We start from the raw sequence: 17,250 nt of genomic DNA, 5'->3' as shown, positions 1-17,250 counted from the left end.
ACCATAACCAATTCAAAGTGTTAGCCAAAATTAAGACACTAAAACTGCCAGAACCAAATTCTGCCTAGAAAATCTGGAAATGGACCAATCTGGCCAGTTATGGTAAAAATACCATAACTTGAGCTACAAAACTCCAAATGGAGTGATTCAAAAAGAGAATTAAAGAAGACACATTAAAGAACAACTTTGATGAAGAAAGTTTAGCCAAATTCTCAATGTAGATTAGTCCAATGGAACAGTAAATCTAACGAATCAAATATGAAAATTTGAAATAACTTTCAATAAGCTTTGAATTGAAATTGGCAACCAATGCCAACAAATGTAAAACCCAAAATGTGGTATATTAGTGCAATTAGAACTTGTCTATCTATTAATTATGAAAAAGTCAATATTTTTTCATGAATAGTAAGGTGAATAGTAACCACCAAATCTCAAATGCAAAGAATTAAATAATTAACTTTGTAACATGCCCTAATATGCCTAGTATGATTGGTTTGGATAAATTGGCATACCAATAGGGTTCCGATAGCAGTACTACGTATGGCTTCGTGCCATTCTGCGATTTATGGCATATAGTGCTATTTTGTGATATTATGGCTTTTGGCCATTTTGATACTTTAATATACTTGGCTTTGTGCTTGATGACTATTATGGCTTATTAGCCGTTCTGTTGTACACCTAACAGACACTTTGTGATTGATTGTGTGACGGCCCGAGATACTCGGTATCCAGTGCCAGTTTACCCATTTTTCCAGTCTAGTCACTGATATACATTACTTGGGCAACGAAAATAAGACTTAATAATTTATAATCAAATAATGAACATAAAAAGTACTAAATTAATAATTTTATAAATATTTACCAAAAAATTTCAGTCTGCATGAAATATCAGCTTAATTTCTTACATTTAATTATTTTAGTTTATTTTTATTTTATATTAGCACCACTAAGTTGTATTGCTTAGCGCGTCGCTTTTTGTCGCGCGTAGGTACTGGAGATACTGATAGAGAGCCTAGCAGACCTTAGACTAGGTGAGAGTCCAAATTCTGCATTGAGTCAGGTGTCACCTCCACTACAGTGCATTTTGGGTAGGACACTAGGCTACATCATGTATTTTGTATTTTATGTTAAATATTTATTTTGTTATATAAATTATGAAACCATGTAATTATTTGTAATTATGTACATTAATGACATTTAGTATTTCATTTATGAATGAGTACCAATTTTATTTGTTTTGTATGAATGAAAATTGTGAAATTGAGACAAATGATCTAAAATATTGGAATTATGAAAAATTTATGCTTTTGAGATTATATTGTTGAAAATTTTAACAGGCGGAAAATCGTCAAAATTACTAATAAATTAGGAGAAACTTTGTCAGTTTCTCCGACAAAATAATTAGACCTAGTTTAATAAAATAAAATGTGATTAATTGGAATGAAATAAGATTAATTAAGGCACCAAGTGTGGCACGCTTTGCTCGGCTACACTGTAGACGAGTAAGGGGTGTCACACAACCATATGTACTTTTTATGTCAAGCAATTTCTCCTCCAAGCATATGCACTTTTTATACCAAGCAATTTCCTTTCCAAGTGTAATTGTAAGAAAAATTTTTTTTTCCCATAGTATATACATCTTTGCTTGTTATACTCTCTTCACTTATGCTATCTCAAAAAAAAAATATCGTTTTAACCCAAAAATTCTCTTTTTGCCATCCAAACTTAAGCAATTTTTTCTTTCAAATACTTATACTTTTTGTGTTTAAATGATTCTCTTCAAGCACACTTGCATACACATGAACTAGCTAATTTAGGGACTTGGCATCTTTTCTCTAAAAGTTTGAAGATTTTTCTATGCTTTTGTACCATGGTCTTCAAGCAAACTATTTCAAGATTTTTCAATGCTTTTGTATGGTAGACTTGGTATCTCTACATTTTCATTTACACTTTTGGAATGTTTGTAGTTGTAAAATTTAGTTATCTTTTAAACTATATCCGTTCGCTTTTTCTTCCATTAGTTTAAATTATTTTCACATTATATAATTTTATACTATGTCATTTTTAATGTAGTTGTTCCATATATTTTGAAGAATGTAGTTATTTTTATACTCATATAAATTATTTCTATTTACACTTCTATATATTTTTAAGTATGTAATTTTTATTTTGAAATATCTTTATGCTATGCAATTTTATATATTTTGAAGGATGCAATTTTTATTTTTGAAGGATCTATATAGTATGTAATTATCTTTTATACTCATAAATTTTTTCCATTTACACTTCTATATAATTTTGAAGCATATAATTTTTATTTTTGAATGATCTTTACGTTATCTAATTATCTTTTATACTTATATAAACTATAATATGTTATTTGTAGTGTAGTTGCAGGAAATTTTTTTTCCCCAACAATATGGATCTCTATAATGCTATACTCTCTTTTGTTATGTTATCCACAAAAATGATATCGTTTTGTCCTACAAAATTGTTGTTTTGGGTTTTGTCACTTGCTTAAATGTTATGTTTTGGTCTTTTGTTTTCAAACTCATGCAATTTTATTCTTGAAGCATATGTATTTTTTGTTCTTCAATAATTCTCTTCAAGCTTACTTTTATACATGTGAAGTAGGCAATTTGATCATCATCTTCAAGCACACTTCCATACCGTGAGCTAGCCAACTATCTAAGTTGGCATCTTTTTTGGAAAAGTTTGAAAATTCTTTTGTGCTTTGGTAACATTTTCTTCAACCATCTTTTCTTTGTGAACTATATATCATTTTTTCTTTAAGCATGTATTTTTTCAAGCATATTCTCTTGTCTTGCACTTCTATATATTTTTGAAGCATGTAATTTTTATTTTTGAAGTATCTTTATACTATGTAATATTATAGTGTATTTGTTCTATATACTTTTTAAACAAATAATTTTTATTTTTGAAGGATCTTTACACAATGTAATTTTACACTTTGTCATTTTTTGTGTATTTGTTCTATATATTTTTAAAGAATGAAAAGTACATTATGTAATTTTTTGAAGTATGTAATGTTTATTTTTCAAGCATTTTTATATTATGTGATTTTATATATTTTTAAACCATGTAACTTTTATTTTTGATCATTTTTATACACATGATTTATACTATGTTATTTTTAGTGTAGTCATTATTGTTGCTTAGCATGCTTCTATGATTGAGATAAGGGATCTTCTTCTACTTTTCTACTTCCTCAAATGGTTTTGCTTCCCTTTGATTTGATGGCTAATAGTGAATTTACTATTGGTTTCCACTTGCATATATATTGAGAATGAGCATCTCTTCAAGCATGCTTTTACTACAATAATTATTGGGAAAGGATAGTACAGGGATGGGTGTGGGTACCCGTACCTCTTTTATACTTGCAAGGATATGTATGGTTATTATACTACTTTTCTACCATTTTTCATGCAAAAAATTCTTTTGCCTTCCTTTCCTCTTCTCCCTCTTCTACTTAAATTCATCTATAATGGTCTCTTTCTATCCATTTTCTTTTCTTTTTCTTCCTTGGACCATTTTTAATTTGTGTTTGGATTTTATTTTCCTTGGTGCATGATGTTTACGGATGATATTGTTCTGATAGATGAGACACGAGAAAGAGTCAATAGAAAGCTAGAACTTTGGCGTACTCTAGAGTTAAAGGGTTTTAAGTTAAGTAGAACGAAGACAGAATACATGCATTGTAAGTTCAGTGAAGGCCAAACTGGTGATAGGGAAGGAGTTAGTTTGAATGGAGTGGTACTGTGCTAAAGTAATCACTTTAAATATCTAGGCTTAGTCCTTCAAGTAGATGGGGGATGTGAGGAGGATGTTAGTCATAGGATTAAAGCCGGATGGTTGAAGTGGAAACGTGCCACGGGAGTTTTATGTGATCATAAGATTCCCAATAAGTTGAAAGAAAAATTTTACCGTACAACCATACGACCGACTATGTTATATGGTAGTAAGTGTTGGGCACTGAAAGAGTCGTATGCATCTAAGATAAGAGTTACAGAGATGAGAATGTTAAGGTGGATGAGTGGCCATACTAGACTAGATAAACTGAAAGGTAGGAGTGGTGCCAATTGAAGATAAGTTGAGAGAAGGGAGATTGAGGTGGTTTGGTCATGTGAAGCGTAGACATACGGAGGCTCTAGTTAGACAAGTAGAGCACATTAGGTTAGAGGATAGAAAGAAAAAAAAAGGTAGACCTAAATTGACTTGGAGGAGAATAGTACAACATGACCTAAAAGCATTACACATTTCTGAGGATTTAACCCAAAATCGTTTAGAGTGGAGAAAGCGAATCCATATAGCCGACTCCAAATTTTTGGGATAAAGGCTTAGTTGAGTTGAGTTGAGTTGAGTTGAGTTGAGTTGAGTTGCAATTGATACATGTATGCTAGTGGGCCTGGATAAATGAATGTGGGTTTCAAGTGATTTTAGATAGGCAGGCTACTATAAGATTGAGTGGAATGTTAGAGAAGGCTTACAATAAATTAAGATTGTAGACACCATATTTTAATCAGTCAATAAATTCTTCATTTATCAAAAACAACAATTGAAGTTTAATTAACATGCAATTGGTTGATTTTATAAGTTGTGACGAAGTTTTAATGTTAATCAATTTCATGTACTCACGAATTTCAATTTTTTTAATCGAGGTCCAATCTCAATAATATAGTTTTTAATTGTCCAAGTTTTAATTGAAGTCCGATCTTAGGATTGCTCGAACTCAATAATACTGGTTTTAAACTGTTTCGTTTTAATTGATGTTCGATCTTAAGATTACCAGACAATCAAGCTCAATCCTATATACTTGTTTAAGTTTTAGTTTTAATCGAAGTTTGAGTGCTGATTATCTGATCTCCAAGCTTAACCTCATTCTTGTTTGAGTTTCAGTTGGTTTTAATTCAAGTTTGATTTCCTGGTTTAAGTTCAATTTCCGTATGTAAATTACCCGATCTTAATAATATTTTGCTTTAATTTTGTTGCAAGCTTTACTTTAAAGTTAAAGCTTGATCTTAAGATTATTTGATCTCAATAAAGTTCAATTTCACATTTCATTTGTTTCAATTGAAGTTCGATTTTGTTTTAAGTTTTGGTCTATTTATGCTGTCGATCCGATCTCAATAAAGCTCTATCATGTTCAAACAAGTTTAAACTGACTCGTCTTATGACTATCCGATCTCAGTTAAAATATAAAGGTTGGAAATTGTAAAGTGTTAAAAGATCTATCTTAAAGAAGAGAGACGTTTTATTCAACCTTTCAAAAATTTACAAAAGTTAATCAGCGGGTAGGTTTTCCCCAGCCCGAGCTTTAGAAACATTTATACTATCCTCCTCCCGCTCGCTCTCACCCCTACCCTCAACACTTAGGGTGAGCTTCTCAAGCTAAGAAAAGTCTTCTTGAGGGTAGCAATTGAGTAGCTCAGCTAGGAGATCGTCATGAGCTTGCACATAGGCGTCGACTTCTTTTTCGATGGCTTCATTCTCCTTCACTTTTAGCTCCTTGGAGAACTTAGCCAAATTAATAGCCCGGTCGCCTTGGCATCCTTTAGCTCCGTCCTTAGCTGTGCCACGAGCCCCTCAGAAGACCGCAGCTGTTGCTTGAGTTCTTGCACCCAAGTATTGGCAGTAAAGAGTTGGGTCTTGTAAGTTAAGGCCTCATGGATCGCCCTCGACATCTCCCTCCTCAAGAAATTAACCTTCTCCTTAACCATGTGCTTGGTGGCAACCGCCTCCAAGCTTCGACTCATGGATTGGTAGAGGAGATCTTCAATGCTTTCGGAGGCCATCCGGGTTTGGTCTTTTGGCAACCATATAGTAGCACTGGTGACACAAGTAAAATCAATGTTCCCCCTCACGATGCAATTTCTCTCTAGAGAACTCAGTAAAATTTGAGCGCCTCAGGAGAGTGGTAATCCAGATGAGGCCGCTTGCCTAGAAGAGCCACCTTCAGGAGTTATAGAGATCGGCGATTGAAGCGTGGGTAGACCTGGAGTGAGAGCCGATCTCACATTAGCTGTTTCATTTTAAGCTAGGGCTGGGGAGCTTGTTCCTTCCACTCGAGCTTGTTTTTGGTGTTCCAGTTCAGCCTTGGCAGCAACAGCAACGACTCTTTTTTCTCGAGGACTTTCTTGGCAAGCTCTATTTTCCTTTTCTGAGCTACCTTGTCAACATTGCCTCTCGCTATATTTGCACACAAAAAGAAAGTTAGTGAGATCGTATTAATCATAGGACTTGGGTGTAACACCCCTATTTGCATAGCCTGGTATATTTTACTGTTTCAGTGACCGGAGTCAGTCTGGATAATTAAGGGGATTAGAACCATATCTAAGACAACTAAATAAGCTATAAACACAAATAATTAGTAATTGCCAATTAGTTAAGTATAAATAAGAAAAATAGAACATAAGAAGTTAAACGAGCCGAGAGTCACAGCGATGGGTGACCTTCTCGGGAAGGACTGCGAAGTCATTTTAAACTCAAATTTCGAACCGTAAAATGTGACGCTGCGGTCCTTAGGACCCTTATGAACACAGTGAAAAAGAGAAAATCACGAAAAGGAACTGTTAAGCCAGTCAAATAATTAGGTCAGGGAACCGGAAGAAATATTGGATTATTTGCAAACAGGGTTGAATCGGCGAGGGGCAATTTGGTCAATTGACCCCGAGAGCTGACTCCTGACCTAACTATCAAATAAAATCAGAGAAAAGAAAACTTTGGGATCGAGAATTAAATTAAAAAACTAATAGAAAAAAAAATAAAAAAAAGAGAAAATGAAAAAGTTAAAAAGGTGTAGGGATATGACATCATGCATGACATCATGCATGATGCCATAAATCCCATAATTTATAAATTAATTAAAATGAATTGTGGTCTTTCATAAGACATAAAAAAAGAAGGAAAAAAAAAAAATCAATTGGTCTTCTCTCCTAAAGTTGTCGCCTCCCATCCTTCTCTCTCCCTCACCTTTGCAAACCTCCATTAAAGCTTGCTTCAAGCTTTGAAACCACCATTAAACCTCAAATCCTTCCATACTTGCTTCACAAAAACTTGTTCTAGTCACTTGGGAAGGAGCTTGACAACAAAAAGAAAAAGAAAGGAAGAAGTTTTAAAGAAAAAAGAAATTCTACATAAAATGTTAGTAATCAAATTTGATAATTTGAGTTTGATTCTTATATTTCTAACTTATTGTGCTTGTAAATAAGCTTAAAATGGAAAGAAAATTTGTTGAGGGATTATATAGAATTTTGGACAACTAGGGTTTGGTTGGACAAAGTATAAATTTGTTTGAGCTAAACATGTTAGGAAGCTTAATTGAGTTAAGGGAGCATGTTTGTAAGTGTTTAATTAGCTAAATGCAACAAATGACATGAATTAGGGTTTAGAGACAAAAAATGTGAAGAAGTGCTAAATGATGTCTTTGACATAGTTTAAGGAAAGAAATGGTCATTTGTGACCTAATTAAGTGTGGTAGAAGTGTTTAAATCAAAGCCAAATTCGGATTGGGTATGAAGCATGACCAAAAGTCAACTTTGAGGGATCAAAAATGAAATTTTATAAGTCCAATTGATATGGGACCAATTGGGAATGAAAATAGGCACTAAATGACACAATTTTCATTTAGAAAGCATGCCCAAAAAGTGACTAAAACCTAGCGAACAAATTAACCAAAGTTGAAAAATTGCAGGCTGCTCTGTATAAACTGACCAAATGAACAGTATTTGTTCATTTAGTCAAAACTTGAGCTAGGCAGGTCAAAATGACCTGAAATTTTAGCAGTGGTTAGATGAGATATAGACCTAAAACTTTTATGAAGAACACCAACTCAAATTATTCCATTAACCCAATCAAATTATTGAGCAAAGTTGAGTCACTGAATCTACAGAACTGCAAATTTGCCATATGAACAGTAAAGTTTCAATGGCTATAACTCTCTCTAGAAAACTCCGATTTAAGAGATTCTTGAACCGATGGAAATCTAAGACACAGTAGAACATTTCATATGAAGAAAATTAGACCAAATTATGGACTTAACTTGATCAAATTGCTGAAAATCTGCGGAACTAAATTCTGCAGCATGAACAATAATTGTATTTTGGCTATAACTTGAGCTACAAAACTCCAATTGGAGTGATTCAAAAAGGAGAATAAACTTAAGACAATAGGGAACATTTTCTATGAAGAAAGTTTTGCCAAATTCCAACAGAAAAGTAACTAATGGAATAGTGCAACCTTAGACACCAAAACTGAAAATTTATCAAATTTGCCTAAAAGATTTAGAATTTGAATAAACAACCAAAACCAACAAATTTAGTGACCAAAATGTGGTATGTGGGTGAAGTTGGAGTTCCCATACCTATTAAGCCTTAGAAAGTCAACAATTTGACTTGAATAGTGTAGTAAATAGTAACTCAAAACACAAAAATTTCAAGAACGTCAAGTTTAGCACGTTAGAGCTAGATAAAAGTGAAGTTAAATTTATTTTTGGATTTACGCTAAGTTATGGTACTGAAACACTGTAAAATTGTGCATTTCAGTTGAAAAGAATACCGGGAAAGGACCCGAGGAACCAAGTCAAGGCCAAGAGGCGACTAGTTTGAGGTTTTTGCACAACATCACTATGCTTTAAAATTTATTGATTAAGTGAATGAAATATGCATTTTACTTTTGCTTTGAATTGTTGAAAGTATTGTGACTCTATTTATGATGTTTTGATTTAAATTGTGAAAGTTATTGTGTATATTTGAAATGATAATGTTTAGCAAATTGTTAAGATAAGTTTTGAAACCACAGTGTCATGACCATATATTTGAACACCTCACTAGCACGACTAGTGGGGGTAATTAGTTTCAAATTTTGATTCCTTCTCTCGAGAAGTGTTGAGGTGTGCCAGTAGAAGAGGATGTGAATGGATATCCATATATTTGAGCTAGCTAGCCTTGTGATGTGATTTCTCTTTAGCCTCTGGCTATTGAGATTCTATTTGTTTTGAATGGCATGATCTAACTGTGGGTTTTATGAAATGTGATTTGATACTTCAAAATGAAATTGATTGGGATTAAAATCTCATAATGCATGATTTGTATTTAATTCTCATGTTCAGTCAAATTTTTGAATAAATGTGATTTAAGTTCTGCATAAAGATTATTTTAGTATGTTGTGCACCGCTGAGTCCTAGTACTCAGCGATAGCTTTTATTGCTGTCGCAGATATAGAGACTAGAGGAGTAGCAAACTGAGCTGCTAAGGATTGAGGATTTATCAGCTTGAAGTTATCGGGTATAATTTATACCCTAATTGTAAATATTTCTTTTGATGTATGTATTGCATATAAATGTATGGACATGTAAATGGGCCTTGAGCAGCTTGTACAAAATTTGTATGAAGTTTGTAATAAAGTTTAGTTTGTATTTCTTTTGATGTAAAATTTATAAGGATGTATATAAATTGTTTTGTCTCTAATGAAATATGAGTGGAACTATTTTATTTAATTTGAATGAAATGTATTGCTAGTATTTTGAGGATTATTGAATTTTGAACTTGAGAAATTGATTGAAATGATTATGGACTTGTTGAAATGGATTGAGTTTGATTGTGAAATTGAAGTAGTTATTGAGAAAACATTTTTAGAAGTGCTTTTTACAGGTATTTGAAGAACTGGTTTCTCAAAATACAAATAGAACTCTGTCAAAATTTTTATAAAATTTGCGAAAAAATAAATGGACAAAAAATATTAACTAGATTTACTTTTAATCATATGTTTTAAATACCTATTAGAAAATGCTCACCACTTGTCAAAAGTAAGAAAATTGTTTAAAATCCCTTGTAGGGTATTTAATAAGTTATCGGTAGGTGAAGTTCGGTAGTTCATTAGGTATTCTACGGGATCATGTTATGCCTTACAGAGGGGTAAGGTGTGACATTGGGACAAGGGGTTTTACCCTTTTCGGGCCCAAGATCAAAGAGTTGGAACGGAACGCTTTCCTACGCGATCACATTCATAAGCCACCACTTCACCTCGGCCAAGATTACATCTGAGCATAGGTAACGATGAGTGTTCACCTAGCTCTTCAGCTCAGTGACTATTGCCTTTTCGTTCTCATTAAGAATGATCTTTTCTTGGGGGCCTTACAGCCAGGTAATTCCAACTCCATGGAATACCCTCGAAGCCATGGGGATCTCAGCTCCATAGAATGAAGAATTAATCTTTCCAGTTCTTTAAAGAGGAGGGAATTTTGGCAAAGAGCTCACAGTTTAGCTTCATCTGGAAGAACCAATACTCGTCGTTCTTCCATTGGGCTAGGCGATATAGTTCGGCAAAAACCTTGACCATGGGCTCTAGGCCTTTGGCTCGGTACAAACCCCAGAATGCGACTAGAGTTCACCACGAGTTCAGGTGCAGTTGAGCCACGCAGACGCTTGTGGTACTTTAAAATGTCCTCGTAGAATAGCTCCAAGAAAAACCGCAGCCCAACCTTTAATTGTTCCTCATAAACCATTATCTGATCCATCTCCTTAAAAAAGTGATTAGCCCAAAGATCCTCGTGACTTCAGATGATCTTGAATGTGTCGATGGAGAGATTGAACTCTTGGCTTATTTGATTTACCTCATAAGTTTAGAGAAACAAAGGGAGTTCATCCACTAGGAGAGATTCTTTCCGAAGATTCAAAGCCTGTTCTTGGCTAGGTCCACTGGGCTGATTAGAGATCGGCCCAGTTTGCACTTCATTTTGGCCTCTGGTTCCCACTTCCCCTTCGTCGGAGGTCCAAGAAACATTCTTCAATGATGGGCTAGCCGTCCTCTCACTGTCGTTACCACTCATTTTTATGCAAAGGAAGAAAAAAATGTAATTGTGTGATTAAAACTCTTAATTAAATACTTTAATTAGTCATGGGCCTAATTATGGGCCTTGAAACCAAGCCCACAAACAAGCCCAAAAGCTATGCGCATGGTTGGATGCACCAAACAATGCGCACCAATGGTGTTCATCTTCATGCCGCCACCTATCCTTTTGCAACCAGTAATGAATCAATCATCTCATGATCAAATCACACAATTAAATCATATAATCAACAATCTAAATGGCAAATATAGTGGCTCTGATACCAATTGAAGGAGCGGAAGCATGAAAAACATAAGTTTAGATCATTATATTCAAAATTTTTCTTCTAGGGTCTCATGCATCATGCAAGATTCATTATTTATCTATTTGATTTCAATGTTAAACAGCATATTAAAACACTTTTAATATGTTTTTAGATCTACATTTGCCATTTAAGATTTTAAAATTAACAGATTAATTCTTTAGAACCCTATATTAAATCAAGAACATGTGCACTAACCTTTTGATGCACTGTAGTTGTGTTTGGCACCTTTGGAATGCACCTAGAATACCAGATGTTGTTCCTCTAGCTTGTCTACACTAAGATCACCAATGGCAGCCCCTTGAATAGCTTCTCAAGCCTTTCCAATCAATTAGAAATTCAGGTTTTGCCTTTAGAGACATTATAGATGTATATAAGACACTAGAAATGATTTCTAGCAATTTTAATTCAAGAGAATGTTGGCAATTCTCTTTGAATTGATGAGAGATAAAGAAGAAGAGAGGGGAGAGCTTTTTTGGGTGGCGGCACAAAAGAAAGAATGGCAGATTATTCTTTTGCTCTTTCATCCTTTCCGTTATATAGCTAGGTCCCCACTTAAAACCCTTGCCACATGTCATCTTTTGATTGGCTCTTAGTTAATTGACCCAATCACATTATGCCAAGTGTCAAACTTAGATTTAATCTTGACTTTGATAATCTTACATGATTAAAAGACAAATGGCAAGCTTATGTATAGTGTCATGTGTCACCATCTCATGGTACCATATGTCACCCTGTGAAATGATCAAAATACCCTTGTGTCTTAATTTTGAGTTATCAATCCAAAATAATTATTTCTCTTCTTCTAATTAATTTATATCAAATATAAATAAATTAATTAATCTCTATTAATTAATTTCTCATAATTAAATTTATATTTAAACACTTTAAATATAAATTTAATTTATACTATACATCCTATAATCTAGATTTACTTTCAAGCTATGCTAGGGACTTTACAATCTAATTGCAAACCAAACCTATTTAATTAATCAATTAAACTCTTTAAATAATTAATTAAATCACATTTAACTTGGTGATTACTTGTGTATGTGTGTGACTCACTAGGCTCATCATTAATTAGCAATGAGATATGATATCAACTCTTAATATCATCAGAACTCTTTCTTACCATAAATGATTTCTCTAAATTATTTTATGCATCTCATAGACCATGGTTAACACCTAGCATAGCATGCCATGGCCACCCAATCAGTAATAAGGTTTACTTTAAATGAACCTATAATCATATGTTACCATGCACTAGAATCTCTCTGTTATAAAATCCCAATTCGAGCTGGAGTCATGGTTTATGTCAAAGCCTATTTGCTATGAATATTATGTTCTCTTTTAATTCCAGTTCTTGATTAAAAAGATATTCGCATCAGAAACTTTTTTCTGATTAAATCTATCTGTCCTGGCCAGGAACTTGAAACATTAAGAATAATTAAATGAACATAGGATTTTATCCCTATTTACTTAGGGTAACAGATTCCATCTTGATCATCACCTACCTCCATATATAACTAGTAGGAGCCAACATATACCCATATACCCATACACAGTACAAGTGTGAAAACAGTATCAAACTCAAACCACCTATATACAAGGTAACTGTGCTATCTCAGGTCTAAAGATTATATGCACTGATATGACTTATGACAATGCATTGACAAGAGTAAACTCTATGTGCTTGTCATAAGTATCACTGGTTCGGCCTACTTATTATGCATAAGTGCCTATAATATTTGTTATATGGCATGAGACTCACCATTCTATCTTATTTATATCTCATATAAATACATTGGGAACAAACATGAATACAATCTTTCTAGATAAGTCATGTCCTTTGTAAAGTATCCTCGATTGTGAACCAATTTATGATACTTTATACGAGAAATACTTTCACTCATATTCTTAACAACTTAAGAATAGAATTTCTAATAAAATATCAATGGACCTTTTCTATTACACATAAATATATTATGTAAACAGAGAAGTGAAAATGCCTTTTTATTAATAAAACATGTACAAGATACATACTAAATGATATACTCTAGGACATACTACTAATAAGCAAATCTGGTAGTTTGGAAATGGTCTTCATGGCATTTATATTTCTTTAGTATGAAGGGAGATTGGAAATAATGTATACGTAGTCATTCACAATTATATTTAGAGATAATAATAAGAAATAGTGCATTTCTGTCATTTTATAGTTTAGAAATAATAATAGGAGTTCTGAAACAAAGCTGCCTGTTTGATGAAATTGCTACTTTGATACTTTTAACAATTTTCTTACTTCCTCTAAATGATAGTCATCTTTGAAAATTAGCAAATCTATTTCACAAAGTCTTTAACCTTACAACAATTTCTTAAGGTATGGAGTTCAGGAGAGACTCTTTTCTTTGAACCCCTCCCCTTTTATATTTATGAAACAAGCAATTTTTCTTTTAAGGTTCTGGGAGAGTTTTTCCTTAACCCTTAATTAAGCATTTTACCAAGTATATGTTTTATGTCCAAGGGAGAGTCATTCCTTAAAATTTTTTTATATCTTTTTAAATGCATTCCAATAGTATACGTTCATAGGAGAGTTCTTCCATGAATCCCAAAATTTTACGTCAAGCTTTTTATAATCGAGATTCAAAGAAGAGTCCTCCTTAGAACCCTTAACTTCCTTAAAATTTTATTTATTTCTTTAAACATAAGGGAGGGTCTTTCCTTGGGTTGTTTTATTCCCATATTCTAATTAAGGGAGAGTCCTTCCTTAAATTCAAAGTTGTTAGATTCATAGGTAGATAAATTTCCATAAGCAACATCTCCATAGGTGACCAAATTACAAATATATTCAAAACTTAAATTGAACCAGTATGAGAAAAGAATGGCAGTTGACTATGTCGATTATGAGACTTTAATTCATTAACTGAGAGTCCTCATTAATGAATAAAACTCTCTAGGCTTTAATTAATACATTCTCTTTGAATTGGGGTTCTAATTAAAAGGAATGAAAGTCTAAACTCATATTAATTCAATTTTATAGAATAGTCACTTAATGCGCTACACCCTTGATTGTTTGGACACCAACGATGAGATTAGTAATGAATAAGCTGAGAGTCCTTCTTATTCGCTATAAATCTCTAGGAACCAAATGATACCTCTTCATAATTAGAGTCCTAATTTTGTGGAGGGAGGAATTTAACAAATTAATAATTATAGTCAAAATTCACTTCAAGGTCACCCCATTTACCTTTTGTTCCTGGGGCTTACTCTAAATGGTGAGACATTAAATGATCCTATGTCAAAAATGGTGATCAACATTATAATTTAAACTCCAGTTAAATTATTAGCGTTGAATTATAAATAGCACATCCTTAAATCCACTTACCCTAGTTGAGGGACGATATGAGGTGCCTAACATCTTTCCCAAGCGTATGTGAACCCCAAATCCTGAATCTCTGTTTTAGAAGTGATAAAAATTATTTTTCTAAATTTTTTTGCACAATAAATAGTTTTCTTTAATTTCTCTTAAAATTAAAGTGGTGACTCCTTACTTTCCACTTTGATGAGAATTGTTTGCGAAACATTGTAAGATCATTTTCCATGTTCCTTTAGTTTGCCCACTGATTGAATTCCCTTTTAATTTTGCCATGTGCATAACATGGCATTTGCTATGTGTTCATAAAAATGCTTATGAGTAACAGATCCTAAAATCAACTTATATATACCGATTCTCTACATGTTATCACCTAATGCTTGTGTGTCTTCAAGTGATGAATGATATCTGAAATTATTTGAATATGAATTTCACTTAACTTATAGAAAGCATCTAAACTAATCATATGCTTAAAATATGCCTTCAGGTGACAAATAATAGCATAAATGAATTTGGATTATGCCTAGGGTGGACTAAAAATAAAAAAAAAAGAAAAAGAAAAAAAGAAAATAACGTATTTTGTATTATGTATTTTAAATCTTTTTTCAAGATTTATGTTTTGTCTGTTATAGATGTTAACAAGGATGGTGCAATTATATGTGTTATTAGGTAGAGTTTGTATATTCCATTATGCTCGAGTAATACTAAGTTATCTCAGTGGATCACTGAGTATATAGAGAAATTATATTTTATTAGCAGATTTTAAAGTATTTTTTATGATATCATAGGAATTATGTGTGTAGTTAAACTTTTAATCTAAAAAGTTTAGTTTTATTATAGATAGATTATAAACAAAGATAATATTGAAATTTCAAACATTACTAGTATAGCATATTTTAATTATAAAATAATTTAAAAAGAAATCTAGAGAAGTTAAAACCTTAATTTAACAATAATTTACTTTTGAAAGAGTTTACTTTAAAGTTTAAGAAAAAACAAAAAGATAATGAATGATAAGCTTATGTAAAAGGTTTATGTGGTTCAAGAGTTCGCAGTTTAGCGTTTCTTAACTTTGTTATTCTTTTATTTGAAGTCTTGTTTGTGGTGGGAGTGTGAATATTTTGCAAAATTGTTGTTTTTATTTAATTTTATGTTATTCTTAATTTTAAATAGTTATTGCTTGTGGCACCCAGATGTTGTAGAATAATTAAAGAATATGATAATTATCTTGGACTTGAAAGCATATTGGTATGTTATTATATTCTTTGAAATCTTCATATTTTTTAGTTCAGATCATACTTGCTCCTCAAATTTAGTCATATCAACTTCATACTTTTTAATTAATTATAACTTCTTATCAGTTATGGTCATAGAAAATTTTGGTTAATGGATTGCAATGGTTTTAAAAAGTTCTCTTCCAAAAACCTTTTTTTAATTTCCCTAGATTAGTGTCCTTTGCTTAAGAATTAAAACTGTTTCCATATTGGCGGGGTTGTTCCAAAGAAACTATTTTTTTTTTTCACTCAATTTCCAGTGAATCTTTGATTTTAATCCTCGATGTTTGATATTGACATTAATCCAATGTTGAAAACACATAAAATTTTATGTTTATATTTCTTAATTTGTCTTTATGATTGCTTGGAAGGGGTCTTTTTTGGTTCTCAAAATATGTTGGCATGTCTTGTCATTGTTATTTTTATCTCATTTTAGTTTGGCTGTGAATTTGGCAAAACGTTTGATTTTCTATCATGTTCTTCATAATTGATATGGGGATCTGTAGTTTGTGATCTTAATAAAAAAAATGTGGGTTTGATGTTTTTCAAATGACAAACCCATCATGGATTAATCTGCTACTACATTTTGTGAAGTTAGGCAGTTTCAAATATTTGATTCTTTTGTGTTTTAGTTGTTCAATTTTTTTAATAAATATTAATGGTTGATTTATGGATTATTATATAAATCTAAAATCAAGGAGAATATTTGAACCCATGATTTCATGATTTCTTTATTGTAGTATAAATGATTGCACTTTACCATTTAAACTCATGAAGTAATATTAAGGCTCCATTTGTTTAGCGTAAAAATTTTTAAGGAGAAGATTTTATACATTTTCTAACAATTGGAACACATAAAATTTTGTGATTTTTTAATTTTTAGTATTCATTATTGTCAATATAGAAATCATATTATGTCCAGTAAATTAACAAAATTTTTATCTTTTGAGATCCCACATCTAATGTGGACGGCATGTGCGTAGGCTTATATGGAATGAGGGGTTTGGATAAAATTGCCATGATTTTATCAAAATATTGAGTCTTGTCCCTGAACGTTGATAGATAAAATTGTCATGATTTTATCAAGATGTCCAGTGCTATCCGTAAGCATTGGGTGTGTGCATTTTATCTATCGACGAAAAAAAAAAAAATTTCATTAGGTTTCATATTTTCACATTTTAAGAAACCATCCATTTCAAAAGTATGTCTTCCAATGTAGCAATAGTTAGATTGTTGCTTGCTATTGCCATGGGTTGGATTTGGCACGTTACTAGATTCTTTTTACATTATTGATCTTTTTTGTCTCTATAATACGATTCTGTATGAATTATTATTATTTTTTTTTTAGCTGAATCTTATTGTAAGAATTTTTTTTTTCTCTTGGCTTTGCTTATTTGAAGAATTTTTTTTTTCTCTTTGGTCATTTATTGGACTA

Source organism: Hevea brasiliensis, chromosome 14 (genome assembly GCF_030052815.1).
Source record: "Hevea brasiliensis isolate MT/VB/25A 57/8 chromosome 14, ASM3005281v1, whole genome shotgun sequence".
NCBI lineage: Eukaryota > Viridiplantae > Streptophyta > Magnoliopsida > Malpighiales > Euphorbiaceae > Hevea > Hevea brasiliensis.
The sequence above is the reverse complement of the archived record's forward strand: the minus strand, read 5'-3'. Positions refer to the sequence as shown.